Source organism: Lemur catta, chromosome 5 (genome assembly GCF_020740605.2).
Source record: "Lemur catta isolate mLemCat1 chromosome 5, mLemCat1.pri, whole genome shotgun sequence".
NCBI classification, from domain to species: domain Eukaryota; kingdom Metazoa; phylum Chordata; class Mammalia; order Primates; family Lemuridae; genus Lemur; species Lemur catta.
In genome coordinates, this window is record NC_059132.1 from 64,716,152 (window position 1) to 64,731,894 (window position 15,743).

The 15,743-nt window shown below is 37.4% G+C and overlaps 1 non-coding gene across 1 annotated transcript; it reads right to left on the bottom strand.

Moving 5' to 3' along the window:
* Positions 1-11,886: 11,886 nt before the first annotated feature.
* Positions 11,887-11,959, bottom strand: TRNAR-UCG. The gene has a single exon. It is a non-coding gene; the product is annotated as a tRNA-Arg (tRNA).
* Positions 11,960-15,743: the final 3,784 nt, after the last annotated feature.

Consider the following 15,743-nt stretch of genomic DNA (forward strand, 5'->3'; position numbering starts at 1 on the left):
ATTATAAGGTAATAGAAGTGGGTAATCATTGCTAGAGGAAATTGATGTTTTGGAGAGAAACAATTAGAGGCTGAAAATGATATATTATTGAACAAAGGCTGACCATGAAAGTGTGCCTGTATGGAATTGTATACATGTCCTACAACTTAAGTATACAAAAAGCTAAGCTTCAGGCCCAAGACTTAATCATAGGAATATTATGTAGAACTCCAAACAAAGTTAAGTTCCCAAGCTAGATAATTTTCTATGCCAAGGTCATGGCCTTGACTGGAAAAGAATAGAAGCATGAGACATTGGATGGAGACATTCAGTTTGATGTGTTAGAACTTTCAATTCTCCAGAATCTCCAGGACCCTAGAAACTTTTAGAAGTAGTCCACCCCTCCTTATTAAAGGTTGGGATATCCTTCTTGCTTGAAAATAGTACAAATGACTTTGTCCTGTGAAACATTATGTGCTTCTGCCACCCACTCAAAATCTGCCCTGTACAGAACTAGATTCTAAGTGTTCCTGAACAAGAAGAGTGGAACATAAAGTTAGATAAGGAGAGTTCATTGATATGGGTACACACTCCCTGAATACAGACTTTTTACACATGGGCAAGAACCCAACACATTGTTAGGATGGCTACTGGTTAGAAAAATAAGTGGCTCTCACTAAATGTAGTAGAAATGCCAAAACTGTTGTGACAGATGGCAGAATTAAGAGATCAAAAGTTCAGAAAAGTGGGCATATTAGAGTGGATTTACCATGTAATGCTGGGAAAACCACTAGAAGACTGAGTCACAGGAGGGCCAAAGGACATTCCATTTGAAAAAATAGATAGGAATATGCTGGCGAGAGGCTCCATTTGTTTCATATTGTTTAATATTAAACTGGAAGAAAGATTTAAAGATTTTTTCTCTGTAAACCTTCATAGAAAAAGCCTGAAATGAAATGTAACACATGTCAACAATGGATTTCTCAAGATTTGAGACTGGAGAAGATTTTCAACATCTCTAAGAACCTATAGATTTTAATATTTTTCTTAGTGATCTCCTCTCTGGAGCCTTTGTCCTCCTGCTTTAATCTAGACTGGTTGTTCTCTAGGCATGCTACACAGGTGTCTTCTTTTGGCTTTTTTTCTCATTAACCTGGGGATGTACTTTGCCTTCTTCCTGTTTTGGATCCCCATGTTTTCTTTTTTGATGGTTTTTTTTGAGTCTTGTGTTATTTTGATGGAGAACAACTTCCAGGGGTTTCCTAAGAAGGTGCCTCTGTAAATAGCTTTATAACATACTCACTTTTGATTGATAGTTTGATTAAGTATAGAAAACTAAATGGAAAGTGCTTTTCCCTCATAATTTATGACATTATTCTATTGTCAGTTTCAACTATTTCTTCTGTTAAATTCAGTATTTCTAAGTAAAACACATATGCTGCTTTCTGTTCCTATTTAGTTTAAAATCCAAAACAAGGCTGGGGGCCCTGGCTCATGTCTGTAATCCTAGCACTCTGGGAGGGGTGGGAGGATCACTCAAGGTCAGGAGTTCGAGACCAGCGTGAGCAAGAGCAAGATCCCGTCTCTACTAAAAATAGAAAATTAGCCTGGTGTCACAGTGTGTGCCTGTAGTCCCAGATACTCGGGAGGCTGAGGCAGGAGGATTGCTTGAGCAGAGAAATTTGAGGTTGCTGTGAGCTAGGCTAACACCACAGCACTCTAGCCCAGGCAACAGAGCAAGACTCTGTCTCCAAAAAAAAAAAAAAAAAAAAATCCAAAGCAAGAAAAAGTTTGGCCTAGTCCTAATCTTGGTAGGTGCTCAGTAGGAAGGTCCTTAGGAGTATCTGGTGGAAAACCAAAACAAAACTGTATACCCAGCTTCCAACTGCCATGACAAGAAGTATACTAACCATAAGAATTGTCTGTTATGCAATTTCTTTGAAAGAATATTAGTAAAACTAGCAAAAAGCTACCAGCTGTGACTGCCTGGCATCTCTAAACCACTTAAATATATAAATGTTCTCAATGTGGATACCAAATCCTTCTCTTCCTGTCATAGGTGACAAGGCAAACTAACATACTTACCAAAAGTACGGCCAGCACTGGGAAAGTGTAGCTAGAAAGGACTGTGGACCCTCCAGGCTAGTTTGCAAAATCAGGCAAGCAATGTGAGCTATACTTACTCATTCATACCTCTACTCACTCCAGAGATTTGGAAGCTCTGAATCTTTCAGAGCAGGAACTCTGAGCTTGGTACAAAGAGCCAAGGAGTCAGAAACTTACACCAGAGGTAAATATGAATAACCCAGAATTTCAAGTGATTTTGGAGTCTCCCTGCTGTGGCAAGAGCAGAGAAGACCCAGTGCTTGGGACAATGAGAAGATCCCAAAAAGTAATAAACTGCTACTTATCCTAGGCTCTTACTTTGTGCTCAGAACTGTGCTAAATGTTTATATCCATCATTCATTCATATCTGTGTAACAAATCCCCCTCAAATTTAGTAGCTTAAAACACTTGTTTCTCTTGTTTACAATTCTGCAGGTCAACAATTTGAGCTGTGCTTAGTTGGGCAATTCTTTTGCTGGTTTTGTCTGGGGTCATATATATTTTTGTGGTCATCTAGCAGTTTAACTGGGACTGCATGATTCAAGATGGTCCCACTAACATGTACGTGGTGTCAGCTGGACTGGCTGGGATGACTGAGATGGCTGGGACTCTCTCTCCATGTGATCTTCCATCCTCTGAGATGCTAAAATGAGGTTTCCTTACATAGTGGTCTCAAGGTTTTAAGAGGTACACTACAAGGTTTCTTGAGGCATAATCTTTAAAGTCCTACATCACTTCCACAATACCATTTTCACAATATTCTATTATTCAAAGCAAATCACAAAGTCAGGTCACATACAATGGGGTGGGAAATAGATGCCACCTCTTGATGGAAGCTGCTGCAAAATCATGTTACAAGGGGACATGTTTACAGGGATGGGAAGAATTTGTATCCATTGATCAGTTGATGATTTATTATCAAATAACACTGTGAATGGCCCCTATTGATATGTCTACTGTACATCTTGGTAAGTAAATTATCTGCTATCACTTCTTTGCCAAGCATTAATTCAAGATGGTCTGTGAGTGTTGTTTTGAACCCACATTTACTTGATGGGAAACTCAGGATGAGACCAGGGAGAATGTAACACTCCAAAATGTAGCAGCAGCTGGAAAAGAACTGGGAATGGTAAGCATTTACACATGGGCAATCATAAATCTTCTGTAAAGCCAGAGGGTTTTATATGTGTCTCTAGGATGTCTCAGATAATCTTTAAGATCCACAGCGTGAGATTAGTGGCCCACACATAGGCTTCCTGCTCAGCTCCAAGCCTCCCCAAACTTCCATTCAAACCTCCTATAAAACCCACTGCTCTCCCCTTCCTAATGTGGACTCTGTTTTCAGTCTCTACCCATCTGCACCCAGATGCTCAAATAAACAGCATTTTGCTACACCTGAGGCTTCATGTGTCTCCCTCTTGGCTCTGGACCTAACACAAAAGCAGAGATGTTACTCAGAGAAAACCATGAATTGTCCCTATCTTCAGCTTCAGAGCCTTAGCTCAGAGATTTTGCCTGAGGAGAGAAGGCAGCCATAAAATAGCTCCTAATCTCTTCCCAAAGGAACTGACTTTTTGGCAACAGAGAATGGAAAAATTCAAGCCTGAAGGTGATCTCAAAAACAGTGAAGGTTGTGGTAAATTCATTGGAGATATAGGCTCATCCGTACACCACCTGTTTTGCAGGGGGAAACCAAACACTAACCTCAGAAACTCTTCCTTCAAGGAAACAGAATTTGATTGGATTGGTCTGTAGAGTAATCTATAGCACAGGGTATTGTTAATAACAATAGAACAATCAACCACCAGGAAGATAACAATTATAAACATATCTGTACCTAATGACAGAGCACCAAAATCCATGAACCAAAAACTTAAATGAAGGGAGAAATAGACAATTCAACAGTAATAGTTGGAGATTCTAATACCTTACTCTCAATAATGGGTAGAAAAACTAGGCAGAAGACCAGCAAGGAAATAAAAGACTTGAACAACACTATAAACTAATTAGACCTAACAGACATCTATAGAACACTCTAGCTGACAACACCAGAATATACATTCATCTCAAGTATACACGGTACATTCTCCATGATAGACCACAGAACAAAAAAGACATAAGACACATGGTGGTAAAACAAAATTTGATACACTTAAACAAATCCAAATAATACAAAGTATTTTCACCATCCACAATGTATTAAGTTAGAAATTAATGACAGAAAGAAGTTGAGGGAACTCACAAATATGTGGACATGAAATATCACACTTTTAAATAACCAATGGGTCATCAACCTAAGGGTCCACTTTTTCTTGGATAAAGAAAATGTGATATATATACACCATGGAATACTACTCATCCATAAAAAGAATAAAATCATGTCTTTTGCAGCAACATGGATAGAATTGGAAGCCATTATCCTAAGTGAAATGACTCAGAAAGTCAAATACCACATGTTCTCACTTGTAAGTAGGAGCTAAACAATGGGTATGCATGGACATACAGACTAGGATATTAGTCATTGGAGACTTCAAAAGGTGGGAGGGTGGGAGCCAGTGTGAGGGATGAAAAATTTCCTATTGGGTACAATGCACACTATTTGAGTGATGGGTACACTAAAAGCCAGACTTCACCACTCCATAATATACCCATGCAACAAAAGTGCATCTGTACCCACTAAATCTATAAAAACAAAAAGAATTTTAAAAAAGAATAACCAATAAGTCAATGAAAAAAATCTAAAAGGGAATAGAAAATATTTTAAGATGAATGAAAATGAAGATACAATATACCAAATCTTATGGGATGCAGCTAAAGCAAGGCTTAGAGGAAAATTTACATGTAAATTTACATCAAGGCTATAAACCCTTATGTTAAAAAAGAAAAAAGATCTCCAAATAATAACCTAAACTTCCACTAAGATACTGGACAAGAAGAACAAACTAAATCTAAGGCAAGCAAAAGGAAGGAAATAAGAAATATTAGAGTAGAAATTAATTAACTGGAGAACGGAAAACAATAGAGAAAATCAATGAAACCAAAAGCTAGTTCTTTGAAAGGATCAGCAAGGTTTACAAACCTTTGGCTAGGAAAAAAGAGAGAAAACTCCAATTACTAGAATCAGACATCAAAGAGGGACCATTACTACTGACTTTACAGAAATTTTAGAAAAATTATAAAGGAATACTATGAATAATTGTATCCCAATAAATCAAATAACTTAGGTGAGGTAATAAATTCTCAGGAAGACACAAACTATGGAAACCAACTCAAGAAAAGCAGACAATCTGAATCGACCTACAATAAGCAAACAGATTGAATTAGTAATAATAATAATAATAATGATAATTTTAAAAACCCACAAAGACAAGCCAAGGCCCAGATGGCTTCACTGATGACTCTACCAAGTATGTAAAGAAGAATTAATGCAAATTCTTCACAGACTCTTTTAAAATATAGAAAAGGAGGTAATGTTTCCAATTAATTATATGAGACCATCATTAACCTGATACCAAAAACAGAAAAGACATCACAAGAAAACTACAGATCAGTATCTCTTGCAAATATGAGCACAAAAATCCTCAACAAAATGCGAATAGGCCGGGCGCCGTGGCTCACGCCTGTAATCCTAGCACTCTGGGAGGCCGAGGCGGGTTGATCGCTCGAGGTCAGGAGTTCAAGACCAGCCTGAGCAAGAGCTAGACCCCGTCTCTACTAAAAATAGAAAGAAATTATCTGGACAACTAAAAATATGTACAGAAAAAAAATTAGCTAGGCATGGTGGTGCATGCCTGTAGTCCCAGCTACTTGGGAGGCTGAGGCAGGAGGATTGCTTGAGCCCAGGAGTTTGAGGTTGCTGTGAGCTAGGCTGACGCCACGGCACTCACTCTAGCCGGGCAACAGAGCGAGACTCTGTCTCAAAAAAAAAAAAAAAAAAAAAGCTAATAAACCAAATCCAGCAACATAGGAAAAGAATTATACACCATGACCAAGTAGGATTTATCCCAGGAATGCAAGATAGGTTTAATATCCAAAATTCAATCAATGTAATATACCACATCAATAGAATAAAGACAAAAATCACATGACCATCTCAATAGAGGCATAAAAAGCATTTGACAAAATTCAACACCTTTCATGATGAAGACACTCAACAAAGTAGGAGTAAAAAGGAACCTGCTAGACCTGGGAAAGGGCATCTACAAAACAAAGATATCAACCAAACCAAACAAAAAACAAAACAACCACCAAAAAAAAACCCCACAGCCAACAAAATAGTAAATGGCAAAAGACTGGATGCTTTTCCTCTAAGATCAAGAGTAAAACACGGCTGTCTACTGTTCATCACTGTTAAAAAAAAATATAGAGGAAATATCTGTTCATCTGCCATAGAAGAAACCAATAAATATTGTGTATAATGAAGGTCTTATCATATTATCTTCCAGCTTACCATATTTCTATTAAGAAGCCCAATTATAATAATTTGTATTTTTCTGATGACTCTTGAAGTTCAACATCTTTTCATATATTTATTGCCCTTTTGAATATCTTTTTCTGTGTGTGTGAAGTGCCTACTCAAGATTTTTACCCATTTTTCCTTTGGTTTGTTTGATTTTTTATTTATATGTAGGAACACTTTATATATCAGGGATATGAATCATTTGTCAAAGTTTTTTTGTTTGAGGCATTATTTAAAAATAAGCGTGGCATATGGTCAACTAAAATATATGAACCTTGTATTTAAAAGTTGCTGTCACACTTCAATATTGTGCTGGGACAATTAATTACTTCCAAGTTTAAGCATCCTCCTGGTCAATGGCAATTTAGGGAACTCAAGTCTATCATTGATCATAACCAATTTCAATCATATGCAAGTTTAATCAGAATGCATATTATATCCTCCACCAAATCAGTTCAAATGTAGTAAGACTTGTCCAAATATAGAGCCTAGATCTCAGACCTGGAATTCTACTTTGGCTGCACAGTGTTTGTCTTATGAGTTGTCTTTTGTAAACTGAGGCCTTCGCCTAAGTGAACACCACGTTGCACAGACCTTCACAGTGCATTCTACTAAGTGGTGCAAAAATCACAGAGCCTCTATATTAAGCTTGCCTTTTAGATTTTTAAAATTTCAGTTACCTTTTATGAATTCAGGATACTTTTTACATCTCCAGGACTTCTTGCAGATATAATTATAGAATTACAACTGATTAATGATATTTTTCATATCCTAAGATACTATTTCTGTGGGTAATATCCTTAAATACTATAAAGAGGTGAATACGCTCCTTTTATCCTCTCACAGTTTTAGTCTCATATTCCTTGTTAATCCTTTTCTGTTTCCACGTTAAATATTATTTTCCTTATTGGAAAAACAGAAGCGAAAGGAGTGTTAACTAATACTGCTTTCTTCCTGCTGCAGTGGATTTATCTTTTCCTTGTTCCTTTCTGCTGTAAACTTATTTTAAAGAGCACAAACACAAACATAGTAGTAGAGACAGTCACAGGGAATCACACCTGTAAGCCAGGCCAGGCATTCTCCTGGTTGTTGACATCATTGCAATTAAACTTCTCAAGGCAGAGACTATTGAAATTGTTGTAAATTTCAATAACAAGAGGAATAAACAAGAGGAATGCCTGGAATTCAAATATGCCAATATTTGTTTAATTGATAAGTGATTACTTCTTAGAAGAGTCTGAGATCTAAACAAGATCAACCCTAGCTCAACTGCCATTCCAGTGAAGGATATTGAATACCTTATCACAAACTGGGTCCCTGCTTCCCAATTTTCTGCACCTCTTTCTCCTTCTCTTTTCCTTCCCCTATATATTGCCTCTACTCTTTGCTTTCACTCATTACTCTTTTCATTTATTCTATAAAATAGCTTTTTAATTTTGGACAGAGAAAATAAATTAAATTTTAGAACATTTGAATTGATTCCCAGCTTATCTTCTTATTAGGTAAATGAATTTAGGCATATGGTTTATTTTCTCTCTGTATTGACTTTCATATATGCAATATATATATATGTATAATGAAGATAATAATAGCCACCTAATTATTGGTGAGGATTAAATGAATTAAATTATTAAATAAATTAAATGATTAAATTAATTCCTTCTATGATTGTCAACTACATGATCTTGGTATATCCCTTTACCGCCTCTAAGCTATAAATTCATAATTTAAATAATAAATACCATTTATTGAATGCATGCCAAATGTCATGAGTCATCCTAAATATACATGTGTATTAATCACATGTTCTATTTTCAGTTTCAGGTGGCTCAAGCCTGTAATCCTAGCACTCTGGAAGGCCGAGGAGGAGGATTACTTGACATCTTGGCGCCTTGCTGAGCTTGGAGAGAAAGCACCCCTCCACCAGGACTTGCCAATTCCTTCGGAGAGTAAACAACTCCCCTGTGACTGCACCTTTCTTATGCAAATCAATTTATCCAGAGCCCATGCCCCAACTACTTCTTTATCAAGCCCTTACACTCCTGGCCACAATTCCCCTGCCCTAATCACCTAGAGCAAGGTACCAACAAACCAGAGACAGCCCCTATGCCCCAGAGCATGCTGAAATTATTCAAACTAGCCAATTCTAAGCCTATGTACTCTGCATCACCTGTTCCTTCCCACAAAAACTATAATAAGGACTCTTGTCCACATTTTCCCTTCGCTCTCTGCCTCCCGACCAACCCTGGTGCTTCCCTATGCGTCCTTGCATGATGTGCTGTGCTTCTTGTTTCTCAGGATCTGTGAGTATAAAAACTTCTTCTTTCATGACAACTATTTCCATATCTGTGTTTTATCATACCTGATTAAAACAAATCCCAGTATATTTTAAAACAATATGTTAACTCATTTAGTCTTGTGAGGTAGTATTATTATTACCTGGTAGTGTGAGAATGAAATCAGTAATCTCCACAGCCATGGTAGAGAAAGACTTTCACGTAGTTGCCCTAAAGAGCTTTGAGTATTTTGAGTCACACTTCAGTGTCCTTGCTTTGAACTATTATATTCAGATTAGAAACCCTTCAGAAGACTTCAAAAGTCTAGAGAAACAAATGTGTTTCTAGCTTCAGGAAAGTTCACAAAGTCTCATAAAAATCCACATGGAGTTCAGTTTCAGGAAGGACCTGGAAGGCACAGGATGGATGGAAGGGAACCGGTTGGAAAGAACATGGGAAGGAGAATTTTCAGCAAAGTGGAGCTGCTTTTGATTTTGGATTATATCACATGTTTGTCAGAACCCTGAAGGAAGCTTGTCAGTGATCAATTAAAATTTTAAAAGAAAACTGTTTAATAGATAAAGTTTATTTGCCTGTCACATTCTTGGGTTTATATGGAGTAAAAAGTAAAATAACTCATTATACGTAAAAATAATGGAGAGTTTATCCTTTAATTCCTTTATTTTCTCATTGTATGTAACATATGCTATATGGTTTATCTCATCATTTAAATCCAATATAACATATTAGATTTTATAATCTATTAGATTATAATACATCTGTCATCATCTAATACCTTATCTTTGTATACAATCATACTATCTGAGAACAATGACAATTTTGTTTTTTCTTTTCCAGTCATACCTTTTTTTTTTTTTTTAAATATGACTGCAAAAGGCAATGGATGAGGCACACAGAGTTTGTAAGTGATGAGAGCTGGGATCCTTGATTTATTACTAATCTCAAACAGAGTGCTTTCAATATTTTGCATATAAATAAATACTAAATATTTTGCATTTAAGATCGACATTTACTATAATTTTTCAAAGATGTCATTTACCAGGTTAAAGAAATTATCTTCTATTGCTAAGTAGCTTAGAGTTTTAATCATGACTGAATGCTAAATTTTCACAAATATTTTTCTATCTCTATTGAGGTGATCACGTAATTTTTTTCAGCCCTAATGTGCTGAATTATTTTCTCATAGTAAACTAATCTTGCATTCTTGGTATAAACTCAAGACCAAAATGACTTATAATTCATTTTAAACATCTTTAACTTTCAGGATAATTTGCATCTCTGTTCAAGAGTGAGATTGACCTATGATCTTCCTTTCTCATAATGTCCCTATTAGTTCATGTATGAAGGTGATAGAAGCCTCAGTTTGGCAGTTTCTTTTTTAAAAATTAAACATGACCTACATGCGACCTAGCCATTTGATTCCTAGGTATTTACCCAAGAGAAATGAAAGCGTATATCTACACGAAGTATTATACACAAATGTTCATAGCGGCTTTATTTATAATAGCCAAAACCAAACATTTGGAAATAATCCACATGTTCATCTATTGATGAATGGATAAACAAATTCTAATATAGCCATACAACCTGATACTATCCAGCAAGAAAAAGAAATGAATTTGTGATACAATCGATAACATCAATGAACCTCAAAATAATGAGTGAAAAAATTTAAAAAAAAAGTTCATACTGTATGATCCCATTCACATAAAATTCTAAAAACTATAAATATATAATGTTTCATAAAACTACAAACATATAACAACAGAAAGCAGATCAGTGGTTGTGGGAGAAGGACAGAAATCACAAAAGGGCATGAGGAAACTTTTGGGTGTGATGTCTATATTCATTATCTTTATTGTGGTGATGGTCTCATGATTATATATATGTCAAATGTGCACACGTTTAAGGGATGTGAAGTTTATTGTACAACAATTATGCCTCAATAAAACTGTTTAAAAGGATACATTATCTGGAAAAAATATTACTATGGCATTTTGCAAAAGTAGTAGTGGGTCTTCCTCCCCCCCCCCATACTGTGGAAGAGTTTGTGTCTCGTTAGACTATTTCCTCTTTGAATCTTTGAATGTTTTGAAGAAGTCTCAGATAAGCAATGGGACATGGAATTTTCTCAGTAGGAAGACGTTTGGCAACTAATTCAATTTATTTCATTATTTAAGACTATTCGTAATTGCTATTAATCTTGAATCTAATTTGATACGTCATATGGTTCTATTAATAATAATTTGTCTATTTCATCTAAATATTCAAATGTATTTGGCCAGATGCTTTCCGCTTTTGGAGAGGCTGCTTCCTCTTCGTCCTGATCTTTGCCTCGTTCGCCTTTTCTCCTGTTTTCAAGTCTGGGTGTAGGCCTTTGTTTCTCAGATGCTGCGGACAGTCAGACTAATTCTCCCCGCGTGCTGGAGAGCCCGGGGCGGGTCTCGGCAGTGGGCGGAGAAAGGCCGCCTCCCCTCGCAGGCGGCGCCCGCCTGGCTCTGGGGCGGAGCTGACAAGGTGTGTTTCCCCAGCTCCTCTAGAATGTGGGTTTTCCTTTCGAAAGGATCGATGATTAAGCTGACTTTAAGACAAAGCTCTCAAGGCACAGACACTTTTTTGTGTGTCTGCGAATCAAATATTGAACCGAGCGCCTTCTGTGGAGCAATGGAAGAGCGAGCGTCGCCGCCCGCGGGACCAGGTGGGTGGAGCTCCTGGACGCGCGCCCTACGGATCCCGCCACACTCGCTGAGCCCACCCAGGCCTCCAGAAGAGGGTAGCAAGAGCCAGGGCTCTGGCTCTCCCACCCCCCACACCCTCACACTCCCGCACTCCACGCACCTCTGTGCTTGCCTGGCCAAGAGCTTCCCAAGTACAGTCGGATCATGGGAGAGATCTACTGTGACCCATCACCCGGCTTCCTATGGGAAAGTGCTGCAGAGAATTCAGGTTCTCTTTCTGAAAGTGATCCGATGCTATCAGTCTGGGGTCTTGGCGATGTGCAGTGGTACTTGGTAAATGAGAATGGGGGAGTGAAAAAGCGAATCACAACCACGAAGGGATTCGAACCCTCAATCTTCTGATCCGAAGTCAGACGCCTTATCCATTAGGCCACGTGGTCCCGTGGCTGCATCGTTGTGAAAAACTGTAACAAGTGTGGAAACTCTGGGGCATTTATCCGGATTATTTAAAATGACCTGCTCTTGCCTATTAAGGAATTTCTCCAAGGTCACACAGTAACAAGGTAACGCAAAATGGGTATTCCGATTTTCTCTAAACTCCTGCCCTTGACACCAAAATTTACACAAAATTTTAAACATGCGCCTCGGTACCTCTTGCGGCCGTTAACCTTAAGCTCTAAAGTAATAGAAAAACAAAGGGATTGAACATCTCTCTGTAATTACGGCTACACATGCTCAGTTTGTGGCCAGAACTGAGATGCTCTGGGAGTAAATGAAAATCACCATGAGGTGGACAAGAAAGATCCCCCCATGCGACCCTCTCAGCTCGGCGTCCAATTCTGCCACAACAGCTTTTAGGGATTAAATCCAGGCGTCTTCCTAGGCCTGTCCCCGCTAGGAAACCAAGAATAAACCCCTCTAAGTACGCCCCAATGAGATGTTTGTAAAAAGCCCAAGAATGTACCACTTAGAGAGTAATTATTAATAGAAAATGTCTGTTATCTTGTGCAACCACCTGATTGTGGTGTTGAGTTGTTCAGCTGAGCTAAGACCATCCTTTGAGAACCATGGTCCCATAGCATACAGCATATTTGTGACCCTCTCCACCCCATTCTTTGGTCTCTACCCATTTCCACACAGATGTTTGAATTCTAGTTAACAGCTGAATATGAAGTTGGCAGAAAAGATAGGGATTTCTGAAAAAGGGGCACTCAATTCAATAAATATCATTTAAATTTCTGTTGAGATCTTACTGAATGGTGTTACAACAAAAATGATAGAAGGAGTGGAAGGAAGTACAAGAGGCTGCTCTTACTGAGAATATACTTTCATATGAATAAGAAAAAGTTATATTCCTTATTTTCAGTATTGGAATATTAGGAAATATTTGTTTCCTGCTCTCTCCTTTCCTTTGCATATAAAGAGGCAAGCTACATAAATCAAGTGCTCAAAGGAATGAGGACAGTCTGACTATTTTGGAAGAGGAACAGCCATTTTGTGAGACATAAAAGAAGGATTAATTCCCCCAGCAACTGTATGCAGGGAACTTGGTCTTTAAAGTGATCCCTGGTGGATTCCAAGTATCCCTGCTTTCCTCCTCATTTGAAAGCATGTCCTTCTTCACCATCTAGGTAAACCTGTCCACTTGCTATTTTGACTATATTCCTACTTGCCTCCTTGAAGTCCATGTCCATCAATAATCCCCACCTTTGTCTCCAACCTCTTCCCCTGTCATTCTCTCTTCCCTTCGTGAACTACATTTTTACATATCACATTGAAAATACCTTCTTGTCAGCTTCCTCCAAAAGGCTTAGAGTTTCTTGAGTAGAGGACTATATCTTAGTCATCTTTTTATTCTGACTTCCTGGTACTCTCATATAGTAAGCACTCAATAAACATTTATTAAGGAAATGCATGGAGGTAAAATCTGTCTACACTAGCTGTTGCCTCTTTCTCACTTTTTAATAACTCAACTATTTGAAATGTTTTCATTTCTACCATTCCACTGAAACCACTCTGAAATGAACAGAGTAATCAATGACCTCTGTTTTTACCAAATTAATGGACTATATTAATTAGGACTTTTGGGGGTAAATGGGAGAATTCCTAATTAAATTAGCTTAAGCAAAGAAGAGAATTTACTAGCTCCCATTAATAGAAAATCCAAGGAGAATTCGAACAATTGAATTTTGGAAAGGACAAGAATATAGCTGATTCTTGGTAACAACTGAAACTTGGAACTCTAGCGCTGTCAAGGACTATTATATCAGCTTCCTTCTGCCAGTAGGCTTTATTCTCTCTATTCTGTACTCTTTATAGAATAGCTGTCTTAACATGAAAGATAAACTTTCAAATTTTATATATTGGCTTAAGCCAACAGACAGGATGTGTCCTGCTCCTGTATTTGCTCCCATACCCAAAAATTCTTGAAAGGGCATTCACAAGCCTAGCTTATATCAGCTGTACAACATTAAATCAATTCTGATCGGATCAGTGGATTTGTGTAAGATCAAGGTATTTGCCACAGTATTCAAGTGGATGTGGGTGGGGTAGGTAGGAGAGAAAAACGGTTTCCAGGAAAACAGCAAAAGAATTGCTGCATAGACTGTCCATATGTCTACTTTAGACTCTCATTTTACCAAGACTTTATCATACCAAGGATTTTATATGGTGGACACTCTCATGCATATCTTTCATCCCTTGGCTACCATTAAATTATGATTTCCCAGTTCTCTTCCTACTTCTTACCATTTTCTTCTCCATATCTTTTGTTGAGTCCTTTTTTTCTGTCTGATCCTTACATATGGTGTTACCAAGTGTTTGGTCATAGGAATATTTCTCTTATCACTTCATACATTCTCCCTTAGATTATTTTATTCAGTTTCATGCTATCCAAAAAATTTCATCCTAGCTCCAAACTTACAATGTAGCCTTCTGTTGGAGACCTGAATTTCCCAACTAACGCCTCAAACTAAAGTAAAAAAAAACCGGTTTTCTTCTTTTGCCTCTATTTCTCCCTGTGCCCTGATACCAAATTAGTGAAACAGCAACTGTAATTGCCCTGAGGTAAAATATAGGTCATAATGGGGATTAGGGAAAATTTTTATGCTGGTATCATGGAAGTATCCCTCTAAAAAAATCAGATATTTTGAAGTTTTTAAAAGAAACCACTGATATGTATAATTATAGATAGTTTCCTTGTGAAATTAGTTTAAGATTTCATGTCTGTGACAATTGCTTCTCCTTCAACACAAAGAAAACTTCATTCTCCTTTATAAAAAGAAAGATCTGTATTTCTGTCAAGGGTTTGGACAATATACTTTTCCTAACTCACAAGATAATTTCCGGTTTTATTTTTTACATCAGTAAAGTTAATTATAACAACATCAGTAAGTGGGTTAATTAACCAGGATTATCATGGAAATTCATGGAAAAAACAAATTTATAACTTTAAGGAAACATTTCAATTTTCTTTAACATATATCTTTAACAAATATAGTCTTCTATGACAAAATATTATATTAAAAAGTCCTAAAGGCAATGATCATTAAAATCTTTAAATTTTATAGGACAGCATCTTGCTCATCTCAGCAAATAAACTAGCCAGAAATTCAATTTCAAGCAGACTTACATATATATAAAACTTAATTGTTACTTCATTTCCACCTGGTAAATCCATTATACTTTTGTGGCAATTAGGACATAAATATTTTCTAATCTTTTCCTCTTTCTTTATATCAAAAAGTAATGACTTTGTTTTTTCAAAAGCACTTGAGACAAGCATCATCTTTTCTTTTCAAGATTTGTAAATTAAACTCATTATAATCATAGTTTTTTTAAGATAAACTTTTTTTTTTTTTTTTTTTGATACAGAGTCTCACTTTGTTGCCCCGGCTAGAGTGAGTGCCGTGGCGTCTGCTCACAGCAACCTCAAACTCCTGGGCTTAAGTGATCCTCCTGCCTCAGCCTCCCAAGTAGCTGGGACTACAGGCATGTGCCACCATGCCCGGCTAATTTTTTCTATATATATATTTTTTAGCTGTCCAGATAATTTCTTTCTATTTTTATTAGAGACGGGGGGGAGGGGGGGAGGTCTCACTCAGGCTGGTCTCGAACTCCTGACCTTAAGCAATCCACCCGCCTTGGCCTCCCAGAGGGCTAGGATTACAGGCGTGAGCCACCACGCCTGGCCTTAAGATAAACTTTATTTTAACGAAGTTGAAT